At 35.0% G+C, this 24,687-nt stretch overlaps 1 protein-coding gene across 3 annotated transcripts in view; it reads right to left on the bottom strand.

Annotated features, from left to right (window-relative positions):
• The window catches only part of fz2 (frizzled 2), a 281,786-nt gene that overhangs the window by 91,484 nt on the left and 165,615 nt on the right, over positions 1 to 24,687 (bottom strand). For all 3 annotated transcript variants that reach the window (XM_074171206.1, XM_074171209.1, XM_074171197.1), the window contains one exon: positions 7,805 to 7,854. The gene's annotated coding sequence lies outside the window, so the exon portion shown is untranslated. The remainder of the gene's footprint in view (positions 1 to 7,804; positions 7,855 to 24,687) is intronic.

Genomic DNA, 24,687 nt, shown 5'->3' on the forward strand with positions numbered 1-24,687 from the left:
ATTATTATGGTTGGGTGAGTATGTTTTTAGATTTGGAAAGAATTTATATGTATGGGAGATGAAATTGCAAATAAATACATCCATTTTTAATCCAGGAATCACACAAATCTAGAACAGTGTGACCTGATCCTTGCAACTCAAGGTTAAGTTCGCTGAGATGATTTGTAATATCAGTTAGGAACATTAACTTACGATCCATTCTTTATTATCCAGACTTTAACTTGATTTTTTGCAGCAATAATGACTTACTTCCTCCCAAACATATATGAAGACGATAAAGGTTCACAACCATTTTATATTTTCAAGTGGGGCCAGATTCTTGACTTGAACAAAAGAAACGAAGCATCTGCATACATGCAGACGAAGCAGTCATGTAAAACACCTCATTACATTACAAACAGGATCGGTCCCAATACCGATCCTTGAGGAACACCGTCCAAAAAAGTAAACCATCAGATGATATGACTTTATAGACAAATATGTACTATGTCAAACATTTCCACTTTGAGTCGTTCAGAATATTTTATATGTGCGACTGATCATTTTCTGTTTTTTCACTAAACAACCTTCCAAAAGTATCATTTCAGAACTTGAAACAGACTTGTACAATAAAATGAAACTTGTGCATTTTCATTTAAAAACATCACTGTATCTCCAGAGAAATATTCGAAAATGCTAGAGGAACAATGAAAATCATATTTAACAACCACCCCACGGTTCTCCCGTATCCTAGATTCTCGAAATCCTAACCACCAGACCAATATAATTTAATAATTGAACAAAGCTAACATCGCACAGTCGTCGTAACAAGATACTTCTCTGGTACGAAACAGAAATACACTGCCGCAAAATAAACCAATTATAAACATCATCCGTGTACCTCTCCTCTGGGGCCTCTTTATACTTGCCATGGCAACACCTGAACAAATGACAATAGCGACGGTAATACGTGCATCTATGACAATACGATCTTGACGATTTCAAATCTTCGGATAATATTAGTGAGGTTAGGATCGAAATGTGAATAGTGATCAGTCGCTGGATACATTTTCCGTTACATTTCTTATGGAAACCTACCAATAATGTATGATTTTAACTATAAAAGGTTTTATGACAACACGTCGTTTCTCTGCACAATAGCTTTTTCAATGAGTCATGTAGGTAATACATTAATCAGTGGTGCCAATCCATTAAGGTTGTTTGGCGTTAGAAAAATGGACGCATAATCGAAACATAACCTCAAAGAAGCCCTCTGAGACTGAAATTTTACGTTTAATGAAAGAAATTATAGAAATCTGTTATGGTGATCTACTAAAACAAAACGGAAGGGTGTAGAATGCACAGAAAATTCGCCACATCCACTAAACGCAACAAATACTCGCAAACTTTCCTTATTTTGCACTTTGTTGGCAACACTAGTTTTTCATTTTCAGCTCATCTCATGTCTCATTACCGCTTTTCTGTCAAATTTCATAGACCGATCGAGCATAGATCAATCTGTTAGCCTTAACCGATGCACGAAACATAAAAGAAAAGAAGAGGTGGTTTTGATCTATTTGTTTTGATTCGTTGTTTGCAAAAAGGAGTTTAAAGCGTACTACTAAATCGTATTGGGTCCAAAACAGTTTGAGGTGAAATTGCTCTGCTGCAAAGTGGAGGGGTGTAAACGATGTGTTAGTGATTTTTGGCACAAAGAAATCTAAGGTAGAAGTCTCCAACTACACAGATGCTTCGAAATCTTCTGTTTGTGTGAGAGTAGCCGTCATTACAAGAGATTCGGAGCTTGCCTACCGTCTGCCGTCAATCTGTAGTGTTTATACAGGTGAATTATACGCCATAGATCAAGCCGTAGCACACTGTGAAAGACTGATAGGCAGAACTACCAATCAGCTCAACGAAGACATCAAGTCATTCTTACTCGCCTCAGAATCGGACACACAAGACTAACACACCAACACATATGCTGCGGAGTGTGATTTTTGTGGCGTGATCAACAGTGTAAAACACATTATCTTGGAGTGCCCAGTTTTTGAATATGAAAGACAAGAAGCAAGACTTCCCAGTGATCTCAATTTCTGCCCTAGACGTGGTGAACTTGAACTCTTCAGTAACCTTTTTGAAATCTATTCATATATTACATATAATTTATTTTATTAAAACAACGATAAAAATAAAATAAAAACAATAAAAAAAATCATTTGGCGCTCATTGATTTCAGTGGCGCATTTACTTTTTCAGCTGCAGGAAAACCCGGAAAAACATGCAGCACCACATCATCTGAAGATTTTGATCTAACAATGTCCTCTCTCTTATAAAACAAAATGTAGGGTGTCTCCAGAGGCTCCAATAAATTCAATGCATCGCCAGAACACTTCGTGACACGACTATCGTCAAACTTAAACCAGTCCGTTTCTTCTTTGACCAAGGCGTAATAATGACCACATTCAACGCCAGAACCACAGTGAACAATGACTGCATGAATATTATAATAGTGGTCTGCTAGGTTGAAATGTTCATCTATTTCGAACCTTCCAAAGAGTTTCTTGCTTCCGTTAGAGGTTGAGTCTTGTTTGAAAATCATCAGTGTTATTATTAGATTTTATTACATAAAATATAATTATACCTAATTGTTCCTCTGCTAATAACCCTTCGCGGTTGATGCGGTTATTTTTGAAATAAAAAAAAATTGTCACCACTTAATTTTACACGACATATTTGTTATTTTCGAAGCAAAATATTACATGGTCATTTTTGGAAAGCAAAATCAATTGCTTCGATATGTTTGTGTCGATTAGCACTTCACCATTCAATCATTTGTTATTATTGTAAATTGCAATTTATATCAATTACCCACAAACTCGTTTTTCAGTACGTTTTTATTCGATCTACTACTTTTTTCTTCCGTCTTCGATGACTGTTTTTCAAAAGGTTGCGGTAACATTGCTAATGAGTCTCGGACACTATGAGGTAGAACAGATCTGCTGAAACATAGAGACAAAATACGCAGAATATCTTTAAAAACGAGAAGCCACAACAAATGCACAAAAATGTACTCTACGCTTTGTTGGCAGCACTGCTCCCACGGAACACTCCGCAAAATAAACCAATTATAATTATCAATTCTGTCGGGGCCCCTTTATAATTTCCATGGCAACACCTGAACAAATGTCAATAGCGACGGAGAAATGTGCAACAGTGACAATGCGATCTTGTCGAATTGAAATCTATTAGAAGAACTGTACCCGACTTAAGATCTCATAGGTAATACGGGGAAAAAAGGAACCTTTCTTTAAATCTTTTCAACTGCCAAATGCCCACAAATGTTATGACTCGGACCTTTTCAATAGAATACCACCGTGAAACTTGAGTGACAGCGAGTAAATAGGGATGTAACTTTCCTAGTGTCTGTCTCTCTCTCTCTTTCAGAGGATACTGTCGAAGGTTCGCCAGAGGCGTGCCTCTATATGTCTATGCATTCATTGTAATAATGATGAAAATTTTATCGATGAACTTTCATGTGTTTTAGAAACCTACTTTTCGAATTTTCCACCACGTGTGCAAAATATCTCGACTCAAGTGATTTATTTTGAAAGTAACATTATGTTCTTTTTCTTGATGACGATTTCATTTTCAAGCTACAGAAAAAAAAAACATTCATAACTTAGATGGCTGTATTTAGTATTCGAGTTGCATCGTCTATCTACTTTATGAAACTACTTTGAATTACCGAATCTTGATTTCAAATGTTTTACTTTGAATTTTTTTTAGTTTAATTTTTTTAGTATTTTTATAGTTGCTTGTGCTTTCTAAATTTGGTCTTATTATATTAAAATTACTTTTTCCGTTGGCAATTATTTGATTGAGTTTTAGTTAGGTAATGCAGATTTGTCTGAATTGAAACTTGTTTGTTGGAGGTTTATCTTCCATATGAAATAGCCAAAATAGTGGAGCTCTTTTCCTAATTTTCAACATATTTGTTTAGAACTGTCGTTCATCTACCTACTATTTCAATACTGATATAATTTCTACCACAACTTCAACTTGATTTTTTCACGAAAAATAATTGAAAATTGATGTGATTGCATCATAATCTTTCTGTCCACAAGTCACATTGGTGGTGGTTTAAACTTGATTCTGAATCGCTCATATTGGTTCATTCCAATCAAGAAAAACTGATAATCGACAAATCGTTAAACGCCAAATCGTAATAAAAGATAAAATATGGTAAATAAATATATGGTATCGTGTAATGGGTCAAGAGTTCCAACTATAGAAACGCCTGCTGAAACATATTTCGAATTTTCTTTCGAACTTCGTGAAACGATATTTTCAAAAATGAATTAATTCCTAAAGTTTATCACGATCTGACACTTACATACATTTTGGAATTATTGACATAGATTGACATTTATACCATTCCAGAAATGAAAAAAAAATCATTTATAAAATAAAATCAAAGAAAATACTATTCGATAATTATGTTTATACAGCTTTGTTGATGAATTTTGGAAAATGACTCTCTCATACTTCAGGTACTCATGCATTTGTTTTGAATATCGGGTTTATGACTGTTTCCCACAGTAAACACAAAATAATTCGTTTGTGTATTTTTTTTCATTTCAAAAAACACTTTGAGATTGTGTGTAACCTTGTGATCCTTATATCCTTTCGAACAAACTGTGCTCTAGAAATAAAACTGATTGCTGAATTTACATTATCACAAAAAGTAGTAAAAATCTGATCTACCTATTGAAGATACTATAAGGAAGAATCCATCCTCTGTATGGATTGATATTTTACCTCTTTAAAGAAAAGAATTCGGAATATTTAGACCTCAAAGTCGAAATCCCTCATGCAGTGTTCAATTCACTGAACAAAAGTGAGATGAGCAGTGTCGAGTTTGAAATATGGTCCATTTTTTATGATATATTTTGAATACCGGCTCAGATAAATCTAATTAGACCCAAAACTATTTCCTCTCTCTGAACTTTACATGAACATGTAATAAAGAAGGATTATTATCATTGAGAAATGCGCAGAAGATGAGAGAATGTTTGCCGACGTTTCGCCAACTTAGTTGGCATAATCAGGACATGATTAATGAAAGTAACACCACTGAACACCCTTGAAAACTAAAACATCCCTCCGATTCGTAAGTTAAACCCCAAAATGTTTCTTAGATATACTTTCAGTACGCCTATGATTTACACAGTCATAGAGTCGACATATTTATTTAGAGTTTCAGACACGTTCTGTCAAAATAGACGTTAAACAGAAAAATACATCCAGACGAAATATTAGTTTGTTTATTTGGAATAGACAGACGCAATACTGACTGAATTACCAAACTTTCAAGTATTCAACAGTATCGAGGTTTGTTTGGAAGTCGTTTTTTAAATAAGCTAAAAGAATTTTTAGACCTTTTTCGGGATCTTGACCTACCAAAACGGAAACTAAATTGAAGTTTCATTTCAGAACGATAATTTACTGAACGTTTTACTTCATCATCTTTCATTCATCTGAATACCTGTGTGAATATTACCCGTACTTTGGCACAATTCCATCTCAACTTTCGACCACCATCGCTTCGTCGACACATGTTCATCGTCTCAAGTTGTGTCTTGTTAATGTATCTCACATTTTGAAGTCTGGTGTCGTCGTGAAGTTTCATATCTATTTAGCAATATGCCACAGGATGTTTCATTTATACGTTATTAGTAACCTGTTACATTTGAGAAATTTGCTGTTTTGTTGCTCCATGTTTTCATTTTGTTTGCGATGCCTGGAAACATCAAGATGAATGGAAGTTTGTTCAAACTTTCTTTTCGAAAGTGAAAATTGGCGACATTTACTATATTTGAATTTAGATGTTTTAATCTTATTTATTTCCAAAAAAGCTCTCGAATATAAATCATTCAATGTAATTTTCTCTTCTCTTTTTCACTTACGCAGATTCCAATTTTTTTGACAATCAATGTCTGCTTTATTCTTTTGATTAATTTAATTTCTAATATTGAAAGTTCTAATAATTCATCCTGTATTGGGCATCTATTCTATTAGAATATAGTGAAGTTACCACTTCGAAAGAATTTTTTTCTTTCGTGTAATTCAATGTTTATATGAAAGTAGCTGTTTAAGGAGGACTTTCTTTCAGTTTGTGTCTAAAAGTTACTTCTTTGCATGATCTACACATCCATGTATAGAGTTACTTATTTTCAAATTGATTACTTCCTTCCTTTCTCTGGAAGATTCCCTCATCTTTTTTGTATCGAGATGGAGTAATAGAAAGCCAAAAACTTCCTTTTCCAAAAACGTAGCTGTTATATTCAATATACGATAAAGAACGATAAAAAACGATCTCTAGGAAATAGTCACAATGCACTTTAGGTGGCCACTATCTTGCACTGATTCAGGCTAATGAGCCCGAAACCTGTGCGCAAGTGTGCCCGTTTCAGAATTGAAGGTCGACTCTTTCAGTTGTATTGCCAATTACATGTGCAGGACATTTTCTGTGAAGATTCCTGCACTGACGCCTGTCGGATATACTCCAACGCCCTTAGTGGTGTTAGCCAGGGAAGTAGTTATTTTCTGATAGGCGTCAGTCCAATCAACCTACTGTGTATGTATATTCGAGACTGGCTTGAACGTTTAAAGTTCATTTCTTTAGATTTGTTTTCTGCCAGTCTTCTAACATAGCACACTGACTAATAACAAAAAGTATCATCCAAAAATAAAATCTGATAGAACGTCAAACTTGAAACGGACGATATAAAACGTTCAAAATATCAATGGAAAGGATAAAAATAGTGTTTATCCTGCGGAATAGAATACTGAAACAGATGTCGTTTATTCTGAAGTAAAAAGGACTCTGTCCTAAGTATATTTAAATCGTTTAAGCAAAATAATTCACGAATATAGTAGGAAAATATCCCGCAGTTTGACTTACCGTTAAGGATTTCATTATATGTTATTTTTTGTGTTCAAAAATGAAATTTATTAAAAACACCACCCCAAGCAACCAAGCTACTAGCAAATGTGGTTTTCTCCCAATCATAAAAAAATCGGGTTTCAATACGAATCATAAATATAGTTGATCAATGTATCAGTCAAATCAACTGAATAGTATTCTTATAGATTTTTTTTCAACAAATTGACATTTTTTTTTCATTTATGAACCGATTGAATTAAATTGCGTTACAATAATAGTTTTTCTCTGATATATTTAATACACAGAAAATTTTATAATATGTACTATTTTTTATGGCGCAATTCCCGAATATTTTACTATTTTCTTCAAACTAACTTTGCAAAAATGTTGGGAATATTTTTGGACTGAATAAAATGTTGATGGTCGACAACATATTTTTTGGAAATTCATGCTTCAATAAAATAATCTCAAACTATGTTGAACTACTGCTCAGAAAAATATCAGAATATCTGATACAGCGTAGCTTTGGCATTTTACAACTGAAACAAATTGATAGTACTTCTATTTTTCGACAAACATATTTTCCTTCAAGTTACCACAAACTATGCACTTCATTCCCATCATAGAAAGCAGGTACGTTTGGATATTTATGACCGTCTCCACTTGATTTATATACCTCAGTATAATCTCTTGACATCTCAATAAACTTGTTGCCAAATAAATGGCTTCACGATTGTAAAGAAATTTTATGGGATTTTCCCATGAAATATGACCTCTCGTTTAGAGAAAGTCTAACAAAATTTGTTTCGATATTTTTTTTTCGGAAATGTTCAAAAACGCTTTTATCGGAACAGTGATTGGATATAAATGTCTTACCTTGATTTATTGATGCCTTTCTCAATTTTCAACCCTTTCTTCTATACGATCTGCAAAAGAAATATAAAATTATTAGTGCAATCAACAACAGTCACAAACAAACTAATATTACATATACAGAGAATATATTTTTGTTCGTTTAAAATCAACAACAGTTACAAACAAACTAATATTACATATACAGAGAATAGATTTTTATTCGTTTGTAATGGATGAACCCAACAACTACTTCACACATTTTAAAAATTCTTCTACCTCTAGGAACATCTCTAAGCCATTGTAATTTTTTGTCAATCTAACATTGAAAACCGGATTATTTCTCAACTGCTTAGAAACGGCCCTAATTATACCAATAAAGTGATGTCCAGTTAAGTGTATGATCAAAAGTTTTTGACAATATTACAAAAAAAACCTTTTTAGACGAAAAATATAGATTCAAAGAAGTCAAATCTACAGAAGATACAATGGTGCTCCTACAAATCGAATTTATAAATCGTTAGATGCGAAAAGCAGCCTTTTTTTTAGACCGTAACAAAGCCTTTGACACCTTCTGTCATGAATAATGTTTCCACTGCCTTGAATTTTTCGTTATTAGGGTATAGCGCAAACATTATCGAAAAGCTACATATCCGGGTCCGTTGCAGGAAAAATATTGAGAATGGTGTACCCCAAGGAACGGTTTTTGGGCTCATGAATAACTTGTTCAAATTATTCAAAGTTAGTGAAGAATTTGACACAAATTCAAGATTCTCGCTCAAAAAGACACAAATTATAATTTCTGTTACATTTTATGACTCTAACAAAAAAAAGAACCCTTAAATTATTTTTTTTCCACTCTAAACCTTCTACATTGTCCTAATCTTACATGCTATACACTCTGATTTTCTCTATATCAAAAAACTATTAACACTAGTGAATACTAAAGTATCGTGGCTCCCGTCTTTGAGAAGCGAGAAATATAACTACATGATTATTGTCCCACACAGTGGATTTGAATTACAATCGCAGTAAAGTTTGGTGCAGCTGCAAATTTACACCATTCACGGCGACATAACAATACGGCAAAGTTAAATGAAATTCACAGGAAATTATAGTCCTCGCTAAATATATTCTACGCGTAAAACTGTCGCTGTGTAGGGAGAGAATTATGAGGTATTTGAAACACGATCTCCACTAAAATTGCCCAGAAAAAATATTGAGTAAGTCGTTCAAGAAAGACTATATGTTTGATTATGAAAAAAGGTTTTGATTCCAAATACAGATGAGCTGTATGCGGTTCTTGTCCCGAACGTTATATTGGTCAATCGCGGAGATCTTCCTCCAAGAGAATAAAATATCATAGAAACAGTTTTTTCAATGAGAAAACTAATTCAACTTAAACCATATTTCCACAGAAATGCATGAATGCGTAGTTATGACTATGAAGTATCACATTTGGAAGAGAAAGGTTTAAAACGATTCATTTCAATGAGTTGCCGTCTTCGTTGATCGGATAAAAAAAAAGATAATTTCATCTCCGTAAAATCTTTTACAGCGATTGCATACTATTTCAACGTCACGTTGAGAAATGAACCACATCTTTATATCCATCAACCATTCAAAACCTCTTCCTTCCCAACAAACTGAAAGCTGATACGAAAGCCACATATTTCATTTCCTTTGACCCCATGTACGCTCTCCAGCTTCTGTGACTAATGTACGAAATCATTTATCCCATTGTAGTTGATCTCTTACTCGTCTGGCTGGTTAGTTAGTACCGCTGTGAGTACTTCTATGTGGGTGACACTTATTACTCGAAAGTGGGAAGAAGAGATGTTTCCCATACATGTGAACTTACTGATTAATGGCTTTTTCAGATAGAGGCGTCAATTTTCATGAAATATGGTGGGCATTCAAGTTGTCCAAATAAGGAGAGCTGGTCGGCTATCTGATTGAAAGATAAAAAACCTGTAGGTATTCTCATTTTCCTGTCTGAGAACAGTTAGGAGAAAATGCAGTAAGACGTCATTACGTTGAGTTATGGAAGGTAAAATAATTGATGAATAATTGAGAAGATTTTCGAAAAATGCGACATGTTATATGGGGCAAATATTACTACTTTCAGAAAAAAATAAAATTGTTGAAACATGAACAGTAATTTCATTCAGCCATCAAGAACTATTATTACCTTTCACGAAGTCGAATTTTTCTTCAATTAATGATATTAACAATAATAATAACAATGAAAATTAACATCAAAATTCAAATCAATAACAGTGAGAGGCGATTGTTGCTCTGCCACAAAATCCAATTGAAAGAGAAATAATTTTTATGAAAGATCAGTTTTTGAGGAATTTACCTTCTTCATTATTATATAGAAAGTGTAAACATCCGAAGAGAGGAAGAAAAAACTAAATTCAAAGGACACGTCAATTTGTATTTCTAGAGTAACTAATTCTGATATAAAAATCATACCCGAAACCCTCCTGCGATCAGCAACTAACCCCTTATTTTTTCATTGGCATGGGGGCTTGAGCGATACATCATTTGAAAGGTCTTTTGTCCCTCTATTAACCCTCTGATTTTTTTCAAAATTTGTTCGTTCGTTATTAAGAAATTAAATTTTGAATGTTTTATTTAAAAAAAAAGAAAATTTGCTGTCTTTCAATTTAATGAGGAAATCAACAACAAATAATATCAGTGGAAACAAAATCAACGGATAAATTGTTCAAAATGTCCTCCACCTAGTTCCATACAAAAATACAGTCTACTCTCGAAAGTGGTCCGTACATCATTCAAGATGTCCGTAGTTAGCAATTGGCATTCTCGAACAATTTTCTGTCGCAGGTCTTCTAGACTTGTATACTTAGTAGAGAACACTTTTGACTTCAGGTGTCCCCTAAGAAAAATGTCCATCGGTGTGAAATCAGGTGATCTAGCTGGCCACTCCACTGGACCCCTTCTGCCGATCCAATGCATTGGAAAACGTTCATCCAAAAACTGTCTCGCCCGAACATTAAAATGTGGGGGTGCATCATCCTGCTGGAATATTATTTCATTCTCTACTAAACTGTGATCATTTTCTAAAATTTGTGTAATCATAAGATCTACAGAGTCTTGTTATAGATTTACGTATGTGTCTCCATTGAGATTACCTTCAATGAAGAAAGGTCCAACAATATGACTATCAAGAATGCCGGCCTAGACATTCAATTTTTGTGGAGTTTGTGAATGTGTTTCCATCACCAAATGAGGATTCACATTGCTCCAGTAACGACAATTATGTCTATACACTTCACCATCCAACAAGAAAGAACTTTTGTCTGAAAAACATATATTTTATAATAGGTTTGGGTTATTGGTCAATTTCTCTCTAGAGGAAGAGTTTATTCTTCCTCTTGAAGATTTGAGAGACGATTTTGAAAAACTTTATGTCACGAGAAGAGGCATAATGACAGTTGTGTATATTGGAGTGTTAAAAATCAGGAAATGTAGCTGTGCTCATTTTATTGACCACTTGAAAACAACTCCAACAAATCACCTGGAAATTCCATCTGGCCCCTGAATCTCCCGTCGAATGGACACAAAACAAGTCACCCATCAAAGTGAAAACAACTGCCACCAGGCGATATTACAATAGCTCAAAAGTGGGAACAGTAATGATTCCCCGTGTGCTTGCTGCTTTGACATTTGCTGCTAGTTTTTCGTAGTTCCGACAGTTTCAATTATCGTCGCCACAGTTGTCCCCGATCCACGAGACAAGCAGGGATCCCGGTGAACTTGGCTGGTGTTCCATGGTTTCGGCGGATATCTTTTGCACCGATGGTTACCGCACATTTTCAGTAACAAAAGTGGATGGTTTGTTCCACTCAGTCAGTCGGCCGTCATGTGTAACGACGGTTCGAGCCGAGAGGCCGAACGATTGATTTTTCACTGCCTATCGTCCAACCCGTTCCAAGAATCGCAAGATTAAAGTAAAGACCTCGTTAATCCTATGCTCCTATGCAGTAGAATTAAACGAAAAATCAATATTGGCAAGTATGAGTATGGCAGAGGTGGAAGGTTTTGTTTTCTATACATTCCCGGAAAAAATGGGGTTCATAAAGTAGTTAGAAGGAATACAATGAATACATACCAGAATCATATTATACTAGCGAGCCGCCCCGGCTCCGCACGGGCGCAATGCTGATACTATATACATATAAACGCGTGCAATCGTCTAATTGTTTTTGACAATATTTCGATGAAGAAATATATATGTACTTATATATGTACTTCAAATCAAAATCAGCAGGTGAATTATCTGAAAGATCTTGATGATTTGATCAATGACCTTTTTTGATAGCTGCGTTGCCCTTCAGCAGGTACGAATTCCATTGAAATAACATTTTATTAATTCAAACTGCAATTTTCTGATTTTCTTCACAGTTTTGATTAACGAGATTTAGGTAATTTGGGGAATAATAAGTAATTTTCCTATCTTTCAACATATAACGGGTGATTTTTTGAGAGATATAGGATTTGATTTCGAAAACAACACAAAAAATTTGAAAAAATTGATGAAATCTTTATTGGAATCGACAGAACGATCGATATAATTTAATGTTTGAAGATGATTTCATGCAAATGTTCAGATGGCCCATGCGCAAGGTCCAATTTTGGCACACTCTCTCTAACATATCGACTGATATTTCATGTATAAATGCTTCAATATTGGCTTTCAGAGCGTCAGTCGTTGCTGGTTTATCCCTGTAGACATGAGCCTTAACATGACCCCACAAGAAATAATCCAAAGGCGTTAAATCACACATCTAGGCGGCCAAATGACGAGCCACAAACGTGAGATAAACTGTTCACCGAAGCCGGCTCTTAATTGGGCGATTGTTTCGCGTGCAGTGTGGATGTGGCACCGTCAGGCATGTGCAATTCTTCCATTTTGGGCAACAAAAAGTCGTCAATCATCACACGGTAGTGCTCGCCACCGACCCATCATCCACACCAAACAGTGACTTTTTCGGGATGCATCGGTAGCTCTTGCAATGCCAACCAGAAATGAGCCTCGTCGCTGAACACAATTTTTCGATAAAAATGTGGATCTTCCTCCAACTTTGCCAGCGCCTATTCACCAAATGTTAGACGTTGTGGGAGGTCGTGTCTTCAATTCTTGCACCGGCTGTATCTTATAAAGTTTTACACCCGAATCCTTTCGAAGTGGAGGAACAGAGGCTCAATTGCTGCGAACGGCGGCGAATCGACATTTCACGGTCATCACGAACACTGGTGGATTCAGCCGCAATATTTTCTTCGGTCCTCACTCTACGTATGCGTGTTGATGGTTTAATGTCCAATAATGTAGCTTCCTCAGTAGGCCGACGAAACTGCCCATAAATTGGAAGAACTGCACGATACACTTTCTTCACCGAGCATGAATTTTGATAATAAAATTCAATGCTTTGCAAGGGTTGTTCATTCGTAAGTCGATTCATGGATAAATTATAGAACAAACTGAACAAGTTTCAAGATCACAAGACACGATTCACGCGTGATCTATCAAAAGCAGTGTTGCTAAAAAGATGCTAGGTAAAAATCACTTATTACCTTGTATTTACAATGTGGGGACAATTTTTGCATTGGAAACCACCAGATTGAGGACATAAATTGGTAATTTGTCTTGAAATTGGTCAGAAATTGGTAAATATCAAGTAATTCTACATCTTCCTGTATGATTAATTCCTGGATAGTTCTGTAAACATGATTTCAGTAAAGTGTTTTAAAGGCTTACGTACTTTTGCATTTGAAACAAAAATTTTTGTTTGTTTTGATGACAATGTCACTTTGTGTGGAATTTTTTCAATTGTATTTTATTTTCAGCATTATTAGGTGGATATGTTTTTTAATATTTGTGGTAACAAATATATAAGAAAAAATACAGTCTAAAAATGAAACCCTGTCAAAACATCCCGTTCATCCAAAACGACAACTGGCGGAATGGCTTTCCATCCACGACGCATTTCGCTAGCTGAGCATCGCAGGTGCTAGGGTTACGCCTCGTAGCGTAGATCCCAATTAAAAGTGTGATTTATTATTTATGACTCTGCCTCGATGCCACTCTTTTACACCTTATATCAACGTGCGCCATTGTTCAACAGCGACTTGATTGTCGTGGATTTCTCTCTCAGATTGTTCGACTCATTTTAGTGGTTCATTGTTGGATTTTTGAAGGAGGTCCTCGTATGCCATGATGGGTTTCAACAGCATGTGAGAGGGCACAGCCATATACGTGTATTACATTGGAAAATTTTACCGATTCTGAATGTATCGAAGTAATTTTGACTTGAAACTGCATGTTTCACCCGCAATATCTTCTTCAGGCGTGTTCAATATTAATTGAATTGTATGGTTATATTTTTGAATTCGCTTGTACAGAAGTCCAATGTACCAGATATTATATAATATGTTTTATATTCAAGTTCCAAAAGTACCTACCAAGTACTTGTTTCAAACTAGACGAAAATAAATTGCACGAAAAGAAATTAACGGAAAGAAATTGTACGAAGATAAATTGCACGACATTGCGCATAAATACATTTCACAAGAAATTGTACACGAAAAACAAATTGCATAAATAAAATACACGAAAAGAAATTTACTAAAATAAATTACACAAAAAAGAAATTGCGTGGAGCTAATTTGTACATTACAAGAAATTACACAAGAAAACTAGAGGAAAAGTAAATTACTAAAATAAATTGCAAAACATTAATTACATACAAATTAATTTCACAAGGAATTGCACAAGAAAACTATGCAAAAAGAAATTGCACAAGAAAACTAGACGAAAAGAAATAAGACATTGGACAAAAAGGAATTGCACGGAGATAAATTGCATAAGTGAAACATACGAAAAGGAATTCACTAAAATAAATTGCATGGAGCTAATTTGTGAAACATTACAAGAAATTGTACAAGAAAACTAGACGAAAAGAAATAAGGAATTGTACAAAAAGGAATTGCACGGAGATAAGTTGCATAAGTGAAATAGATGAAAATAAATTTACTAACATATATTGCACGAAAACAAATTGCATGGAGCTAATTTGTAAAATATAAGAAGAAAGTGCACAAGAAAACTATACGGAAAGTGAATTACTAAAAGAAATTGCACGACATTGCATATAAATTAATTTCACAAGGAATTGAACAAAAAAGCTAGACAAAAAGAAATTGCACAAGAAAACTAGACGAAAAGAAATAAAAAATTGCACAAAAATAAATTGCATGAAGATAAGTTGCACGTCATTGCATAGAAATAAATTTCACAAGAAACTGCACACGGAAACTAGACAAAAAAAATTCCACAAGAAAAATAGACGAAAAGATATTGTCCGGAGATAAATTGCGCCTAATTGCATGGAAATAAATTTCACAAAAAATTTATAAAAAATGCGCAAGAAAAGCATACCTACTAAAATTACACGAAAGAAAACTAGAAAACTAAACGAGAAGAAATTAATGAAAAGTAATTGCACAAAAAAATGGCATTGAAATGAATTGCACGACATTGCATGAAAATGAATTTCACAAGAAACTGTACACGAAAACTAGACAAAAAGAAATTGCCCTAGAAAACTAGATGAAAAGAAATTGCACGACATTGCATGAAAATAAATTTCACAAGAAAACTAGAAAAAGATAAATTGCACCGGAAAACTAGGCAAAAACAAACTAACGAAAATAAATTACACAAAAAGAAATTGCACGAAAATTAATTTCACAATATTGCATGGAAATCAATTTCACGAGAAAACTAGACAAAAAGAAATTTTACAAGAAAAATAGACGAAAAGTAATTGCACATAATGTGTGGTGGAATTGCCCAAATAATTGACGAAAATCCATATCGTATTCAACTGGCACTTCATTGTGAAATTGTCACTGAACACTGTCACTGACCAAAACCTCAACACATGTTTCGCTATATGGTAGCTTCCTCAGACGAGTTCATAATGAATAAATTCTACATGATTAGGGCTTTATATAACCATTTGAATCATGAGTTTGATATAAACTAATTGAAACATCAAGGAACAAATTTTACTAGCCCATTGATTGGGGTTGGAATTAACTAATTACCCATTTCCACATCAGAAAACAGATTGAGCAGACGAAAATAATTCAATTTTATTCGGTAATTCATGAAGTTCTGAGAATTCTTGAATCTATTAATTTCCAAGCATTGCAAATATGTTTTGCAATGTGAAATTGGTTTCAGCATTCAAGAAACTACGCCCATGATCATTTATTCTTTAGGAAAAGGTTCTCTCAGTTTATCCAATATAAAGTTTTGGGCAGTAAACTAACATTTTTCTGATCTATCCGACACTGGTGTTTGGTCTTTATTGTTTTCAATGAATTTGATCAAATTATCACTTTCTCAGTTATGTGAATGACTTTTTCAAAAGTTTTTTGTTTGTAATATAATATTGATACTTAGGTATTCAAATCTTAAGTGTATTGTTTTCAATTATCTATTTTTCGGAAAAGAGAACTGACGGGAAAATGATCATTCCTATATAATTATGTTTTGTCTCAAAGAAAACAAAGAATATTATTGTTATTCCATAGACAGATAAACTATGAGAGTGTTAAATATGACCCCAAATCCCTTAAAAGTTCAAACTCAAATTTAAACTCAAAGAGGTGATAATCACCCCTTTGAATCCCTTCCCTGCAGTATAAGATTTTTCAAAAGTTCCAATACGTTCATTTATAACTCAATAATTCCTACACTCCTGACTGTTCCTTTGTTAACAGAAAACACAACGGCTACCAGCTGGATACTTATAACCATAACATTCGGTTTTGACTCTTCCAACGAGTTTGCCTGCAACAAAACGTCACATTTCTTCGACCTCCCACAGCTTCGCGAAGGTACTTCAGATGGATGCAAAGGAAGAAAAAAAACATCAACAATTCGAATACCAACTCGATAAACGTGTTGCAAAAATCATAAATTTTGAATGATTATCAGGTCCGGAATGCAAATGATCGGGCTTAGCAGGTCTGATTTACGCGCTTACCTTTGTGGCGTTGTAATAATAATAAAGAATTGTAGTATTTCAGTTGAGGATTTTTAGTTATAGCGGAAATATGTAAATCGGATGAGGCGTGTATGCTAATATTTCGGAAGAATTATCTTTGGAAATGGCAAAAATATTGAAATGATAATCGGATGCTTGTGACAGTGTGAAGTAATTCAAAAACTCGTATAATAATAACTTACAAACTGCTCGGCGCTGTAATTTTTTTTACTGCCCAAACAAGTTCATAAAAAATTCATTTGAAAGATTCATGATGAATTTTACCAGATATATATATATATACATATATATATATATATATATATATATATATATATATATATATATATATATATATATATATACATATATATATATATATATCCTCTAGGCCCATATCATCAAACTTTGAGTTTGAGGAGTGCCTAGAAAAAAAAAAAACCAAGAAAGTACTTGATAAAAATGGATGCGTAAACGCAAGCGAAACATAAGTGGAACCACCTATTGGTGTGACACCCAAGTCAAGCCAAGTTTTTATGTCAGTGTTGGTGGTTTGACCAATCAACCGACAACTGCGGTAGCAGATATTTGGGAAGCTTACCTGAAATGCCATCGGAAAACGAATCCACATTTTTCTAGAAATGATATGAAATCTAGAAAAGTTAATGCAGTCAAGCTGCTGGAAAATAATTCCATGAAAATATAAAAATGAATAGAATAGCTTCCCAAATTTCTGCTACCGCAGTTGTCGGTTGATTGGTCAAACCACCAACACTGACATAAAAACTTGGCAAGTTGAATTGGGTGTCACACCAATAGGTGGTTCCACTTATGTTTCGCTTGCATTTACGCAGCTATTTTTATCAAGTACTTTCTTGGTTTTTTTCTCATTTTTATCAAGAATATCTACAAAATGTATGATGCAAACATTATATAGTAATAAAATATTAAAAAAGACTCACCAAAGTTAGTTTAAAATATAAATAGGCATATAAATCCAAACATAGAAAAGCTGAAAAGTCAAATGCAAATTTGACAGCACAGCAATAGAGAAAATGTGATTTCCAAGATATTTGCAAATACAATAAAATTTTAATGATGTAAGTGATATATAATTTTTTATATTGAAATTATTTGTTTAATTTTATTGATCAAAAGTTAAAATATAATTGTAAATCTGACTTAAATTTTGTATTTCTAATTTTTTGTTCAAGTTATTATTATTTTTACTTATGTGAACCATTTCCAGAAATATCCTTTTGACTTTATCATTTTCAACAGATCATGTTATGGATTATGAAAATACAAAAAATTTAGCACCGGTTTAGCGGTAGTCAACTACCACTTGATTACATGTTTCCATATGTTTCGTATCGCTGCGCTAGCATGGCTGAATGCGTCGTTGAACAACATTTATGCAGCTTCTGTGAACTTTCTCTTGAACCAGTGTTCCACCCAGTGGATGATCTCAGCTTGGGACCACTTGCTGGTTTCTCCTCGCCGTATTTTTCCTTGTGCTCGTCAATGCTCATTTGCTGAGGAAGAAATGACATGAAACTGGGCTGAAATGCTATTTCAAAGCTCCGTGTATGATTGAAAAAACTTGAACGGATTCTCTCATATGTTTTTTAATTATTACACCATGACGCTTCGAGACGATTTTGAGCAGATCCTGATTAATACACTTTTCAATATTTCAATAGCTGTTGAAATAACGACTAGACGAAGTTTTTCTCATCGAGAACCAAAAACAGAACACATTCAAAAAGCATTAATACAGACAGCTCATGATATTGAATAACTTCCCCGTCCCATTCCTCCCACCCTCTTCTCATTCGAGACCTGCTACTAATAAGATGAATTTTCTCATCGAAATTAGTTTTCGTATCAGTTATTCCCAAGAACTCGTTAATTAATCTTTCGGTTCGATAAAAATTCAACAAGGCGACGTTTCGTGTTCGTTATGATTCCGAGCGCCGAAGTTGCAACTAACATTTTAACATTATTAAGAGGCGGGAAGGCGCTTATTACCGTAGTTTGCTAACTCCCTCGGAAATCGATAACTCCACTTGGTTACAATTCCGGAGAGAGGTGATAAACCAGCGGCGGTACGACGAATGTGAAAGGGATGAATAAATGATATGTATTTCACAGCAATATTATTGACATCGAACAAAGGGTTTAATTTATCCAGGTGTTTTATTCTGAAATCGGAGATTTTTCCCGAGTTTAAATATGAAATAATAATAATAATAATACTCAGTTTAATGCGCTCAGAAATACTCGAAGGTATAACTGTGGCACCCCCGGAAACCGGAGGCGCAAGGTCACCCATTTGTTTTATATGGATGATCTTAAACTTTATGCCTCTGGAGAGAAGGATCTCCATCAGTCCTTAGGGGTAGTAGAAGAGAACACGCATGCTATCGGTATGAAATTCGGGATAGACAAATGTGCAATGGTCCATCTCAAAAGAGTTCTGCTAGCCAATTCAGCAAGATTAAAAAAATTCAAGGCGAAATCAAGCTTGTGGTCGACGTTATTATTTGGGTCGAATTGAAATCAAGATTGTATTTGAAGTTATCCGTGAGAAATAAAAACAAAAGTCAGATGATTGAATTGGAGACAGTCCTGAAACATCTAGCTAGAATTTCAAAGCACCTAGATCCTACATAACTGCTGATAACGATTGCCTGAATCCTGGCAAAGAAAATCATGGGTTCCTTGATGGTTCTTAGAGATAGGATTACGATCAGGAGTTGTAAAATTTAGTGTATTAAACCCTGATCAGAATGATAAATACTCATATCGAGGAAGCTGATGAGGAGGAGTATAGAGCATTTAGTATTTTTTTCCAATCTTCGACCCTCTGATATTTTTTTTCATTATTGAAACAAATAGGTAGACCTTATTCATTGTTTTATTGGATTGTTTTATTGGAGTGCCACCTGTGTAAGTGCAAATGAGCTAATTTACAGTGACGAGTATTGAAAAATCAGAACAATATTTCTGTAATTCACTGTAGATGACGTCCAAATGAGACCAGTTAATTTCGCAACCCTTTTTCAATATTTCAAAATTGAATTCCTATGAAAGTAGGACCGAGACCTTATAACTAGTCATTTCCACCTGGGCTCTATGGTTTCCTTACCGAAATGATTTAATAGCAACAGTAAATGGTATAATAGATATAATAGTATAATAAATATAGTTTATAAAACTAAAAAAACACGCTTTTAAAGAACATCGAACTGAAAAGTTAAAAATATTTTTTTAAATAAGCTTAAAAATATAACGAACGAAAAATATAAATATTATTGTAAAAATAGCAACGGGCGCTTGATATACAAAAAAATATGGCAGAAGCGCTCACGCTTTTTTCACAATCTGTTTAAAAAAATCTGTTTTTCCGTTAATCAGCTGTCGCCCGCATATGAACGACAACTCTCAGAAGTTGAGAAACTTGTGCGAGCTAAGGACTAACGAAGTCCTACAATAACACTATCTTCTTCAAAAGCATGTTTTTTAGTTTTTTAAAGTATATTAATTTTCATTTTTCAGTTTCGTATGCTATGAAAGCGTGTTTTTTAGTTTTTTTAAACTACATTTATTTTATCTAAACTATGGGATCGATCAGCCGTATATTGTTTAGAAAAATGACCATTGATATTTTTCGATTCCAGAGAGGGAGCCTGAAAATCAGCTACCAAGCGCGCGGGTTAATAAAAAAATGCTTTTTTCAAATGAAGAAATGCATGTAATGTGAGTTCGAATTATATCAAGGTGGTTAAGTACAGCGCCATCTGCCCGCGAATAGATCAAGCAATAATGTCATTGATTCTGTCAAATACAGATCTCGAGCTTAAGAGTTACAAACAAACAATCATACACAAAAGCGTGATAAAAACAAAACCCTCAGTACGACCCACCTATAATCAATGGCAATTGATTTTCCATTGATTACCATTAATATAAACTCAGACTTTGGATGTAAATTAAAACAATTCCTCCTGGTGGAAAATAACCGCGGACACCAATGAAACACACTGAGGGATTGATCAAATACCCCTGCGGAATATGTCGCCATTATTTGGCGAGGAACACGCGAACCCATTCTAACGAAAATGAAACTTTAATTTCCTGCCTTCTGTCATTTCCGTCAGAGCACACATATTGGAGTTGCATACACGCTTGATTGGTTTTGTTCGGAAAAATCCCGTCAAAGTGGAGGCTCAATCAAGGAAATGCCGGAAGCGTTGGACGAGAAAATAGTTGTAGCTGTTTGGTGGAAAACTAATGAAAACGGCGTTGAAAGTGAATTATCAAAATATAGTTTCAAGCAGTAATTGCTGAAGTGATCGAGGAAAGAAGTTCAGTATTTTAATTGGAGGAATCCAATCCAATGAGAGGATAAACAATTATAAGTTTTGTACTCCTGGGATTCAACTTCGACATCTTCAAATTTTTTCCCATTCTCCTTTTCGATTTATACGAGATTTCTACGACTGGGATTGAATCAAGCTACCGTATAAATATTTAAATGAACTATCATCGTGACAATAGAAGAATTGCCTATTTCGTATAATCTCATGTGAAGATTTCGCAGAACTTCGAAAAGTGTTAAATGTAAGTGAAATTTTATAATAATACTGTTGTAAGTCATGCCCTGAAGAAAATAACACCGGCCGCCACTGGTATCCATGAACCAATTGTGACGTAAGTAAGAGCGCGTGAATGTTCGCTGCCGTTCTACATGCTACCGGCTTCGATGGAATTCTGAGGAATATTCCGGCGCCTTCGATTGCCAAATATGAGCACCATTCACCCGCCCATCGAGACAGTCAAGTGAAATTTACAGTGCGATACGCGGAGCGATCTAGTAAGGCGATAGACATTCGAATAATAGTTGGAAGTTTTACTTAAAGTGTCTGTTGTATTAGAAGTGAATTGAAGTTTAGTTTGATTATTGTTCAATGTAGTCAATTATTGGTGAACCCACGGGGAAAAGTTAACAATATTCTTTCATATATTATACAATATTAAAGCGTTCCGGTGAATGTGATTCAATTCCATAATGGAAGTTTGGGAAACAAACTGAAAAGGAAAAATAAATTTTCATGTGATTCGATGTGGTTGTTTCGAGCGCTACAGTGAGTATCTGACAGTGTTGGCGATTTACTGGCATTCTAAATGGGGGGGAAATATTTCCTTGTCGTCCTCTAGTATCGTTCGTGACTTCAAAGCAACTATGCTGCTGGTGGTTTCCTTTGCGCTTTGGGAGCAGAAAGTGCTCTTGCTGAAAAACAACCCCCAAGGAGGTACTACGTACACCCATACCACCGAAAGAGGAACCAGGAAGAAAGTTTTTCTGTTTTATACAAAAAAATGAAAGAACTATCAGCGTTGGCGAGAGGCTTACTGTTACACTGACGTTAGTTCAAGCTAATGAAATATTGTATTGATCACATATTTCTTCTAGCGGGAGACGTGACCAACACATTTCTTATGGGAAACTTGAAAATACATAAAATCAAAATATATATATTTGTAGTACATACTCGTTTTTGTCCCACAAACAAGGGTGACTTTCATGATCGAATCGCAACTGAAATACCGCTCGGAAATACTCCACACTCTCGAGTCCCATTCCTTTACCTGGATTCTTCCTCTACTTGGTCGCCCTTGGCCTCCGATTATCGCTCGAAATCCGACGACCGGTCGGCTGTAAAAATTCGCCGCTGTTGAAAATCGCAAACACTGTCATGATCCATTTAATTGTTGGAGTTGGCATGAAAATAAAAAAAACGCTGAGAAACCGCGCTGGAAAAGCCGCTCGGAAATCGCGTTTTCGAACCGAGTGCAAGTCGCATGCATATAAAACACGGTAACCACGACGACTGCAAATATACGATTTTGCTGCCCCGTTCAAAGCAACTGGTCAACCCAATCTGCCGCAGGAAAAATCCTGGGTCGCCGCTGTTCAGGAATGGCGAGCGGTCGCAGGCCGATATTATTTTACATTATCGCGATATGAGTAATGTCGCATGCCACTGAAACTCATACATCATTCTCCCGACACCTAAATCACGAGGCAGGCGAGTGAAAACGGTCTTGGGCATTACTGTTTCCGTATTTGCTAGGCGGCTACGAAAGAAAATTGGATCAAATGTCACTGACGATTCGGGAAAATACAAAAATACGAATTATTTACAACTATTCTCAGGAGAGGAGCAGAAAACAGTGTTTTTGTATCCATATTTTCATTCCTCCTCTATAAGGTACGTTTTATTGTCCACATTTCTCCATTAGCAAGTTGATACTATCAGGTGCTTCTGCTGTTTTGTTTGTACTTGGTCAACACTGCGCCACACCTCACTTATGAAAACTATGGTAATGAACTGCGATTACCCTACTCTCGACTGGCTGTTGGACTGTTGCACTGATAACTAACGTGTTAGGAATCACACGTTGAAAGGTAAGATCTCGTTAGTCCTTAGCTCGCACAAGTTTCTCAACTTGTGAGAGTTGTCGTTTGTATGGGGGCGGCAGCTGATTAACGGAAAAACAGATTTCAAACAGATTTTTTTTATAGAGCGCTTCAGCTATTTGGAAACGTATATAAGTTCACTAAATTCTTAAGTGCTTCACTTGACTACCTTACAAAAAATGCGTATTTTATTCTCCTGGCGAATTTCTACAACTCTAGGTATTATTGTATAATTACCTTATTTTACTTGTACAAATATATTGATTTTACAATTTTAACTTACTTAACCTACTTGCATATCTCATATATCACCGTTATTACATCTTTTAAATATGTCTACTCAACTGTTAACATGTATGTATACACTGTAACTATAGATAACCGCAGTTGCTTTATGTTCTGTTCTAACTAGTCTGATAAAGTTTTATATCTGTATGTATCACATGTATGAAATTTCAATGATGAATACATTTCTATTCTATTCTATCTTATCCTATCCCCTATCCTATCCTAACCTACCCTATCCAATCCTATCCTATCTTATCCTATCCCTTATTCTATCCCCTATCCAATCCTATCCTATCTTATCCTATCCTATCCTATTTCATCCTATACTATTCCCTATCCTATCCCTTATCCTATCCCTTATCCTATCCCCTATCCTATCCTATTCTATCCTATCCTATTCTATTTTGTTCTATTCTATTCTGATAAGCAAGAAGAACGTATCTGAAAATGATTTCCTCTCGATCAGATCCAATCACTTGTAGAAATTTCACAGCTGCCGGACTATTAGTTTATGGGATAGAACATTTTGATTGAAGCAACTTTTGTTATTTTGAAGAAAATAAATGAGGAGGAATTTCGTGTGGCAATGAAGCATTGCTTTCTGTTTCAATTAAGTGTTTAGTGCAGTTTCACAGCAACAACGCAGAACTCTTAGGTCGTTTTATAACCATGGACGAAACAGGTCCATCACTTTACACCAGAGACAAAAGAACAATCAAAACAGTAGACTTAAAAAGGAGAACAGGCTCCAAAGAAGATAAAAACCGTTGCATCTGCAGGCAAGGTCATAGAATCGATTTTTTGGGATGCGTGTGGGATAATTTTCATTGACTATCTTAATGGCGAGTATTATGCGAACTTATTGCAACGTTTGAGTGAGGAAATCATGCAAAAACGGTTGAGTTGGCTGAGAAAAAGTATTGTTTCACCAAGACAATGCACCAGCTCACAAATCCATTATCGCAATGACCAAAATTAATGAATTAAAGTTCGAATTGCTACCTGATGCACCGTATTCGCCAGATTTAGCCCCCTCGGATAATTTTCTG

This window comes from Leptinotarsa decemlineata, unplaced genomic scaffold (assembly GCF_025532065.1).
Source record: "Leptinotarsa decemlineata unplaced genomic scaffold, Ldec_3_MD MMD2_P_RNA_scaffold_12, whole genome shotgun sequence".
In the NCBI taxonomy this organism is placed as follows: Eukaryota; Metazoa; Arthropoda; class Insecta; order Coleoptera; family Chrysomelidae; genus Leptinotarsa; species Leptinotarsa decemlineata.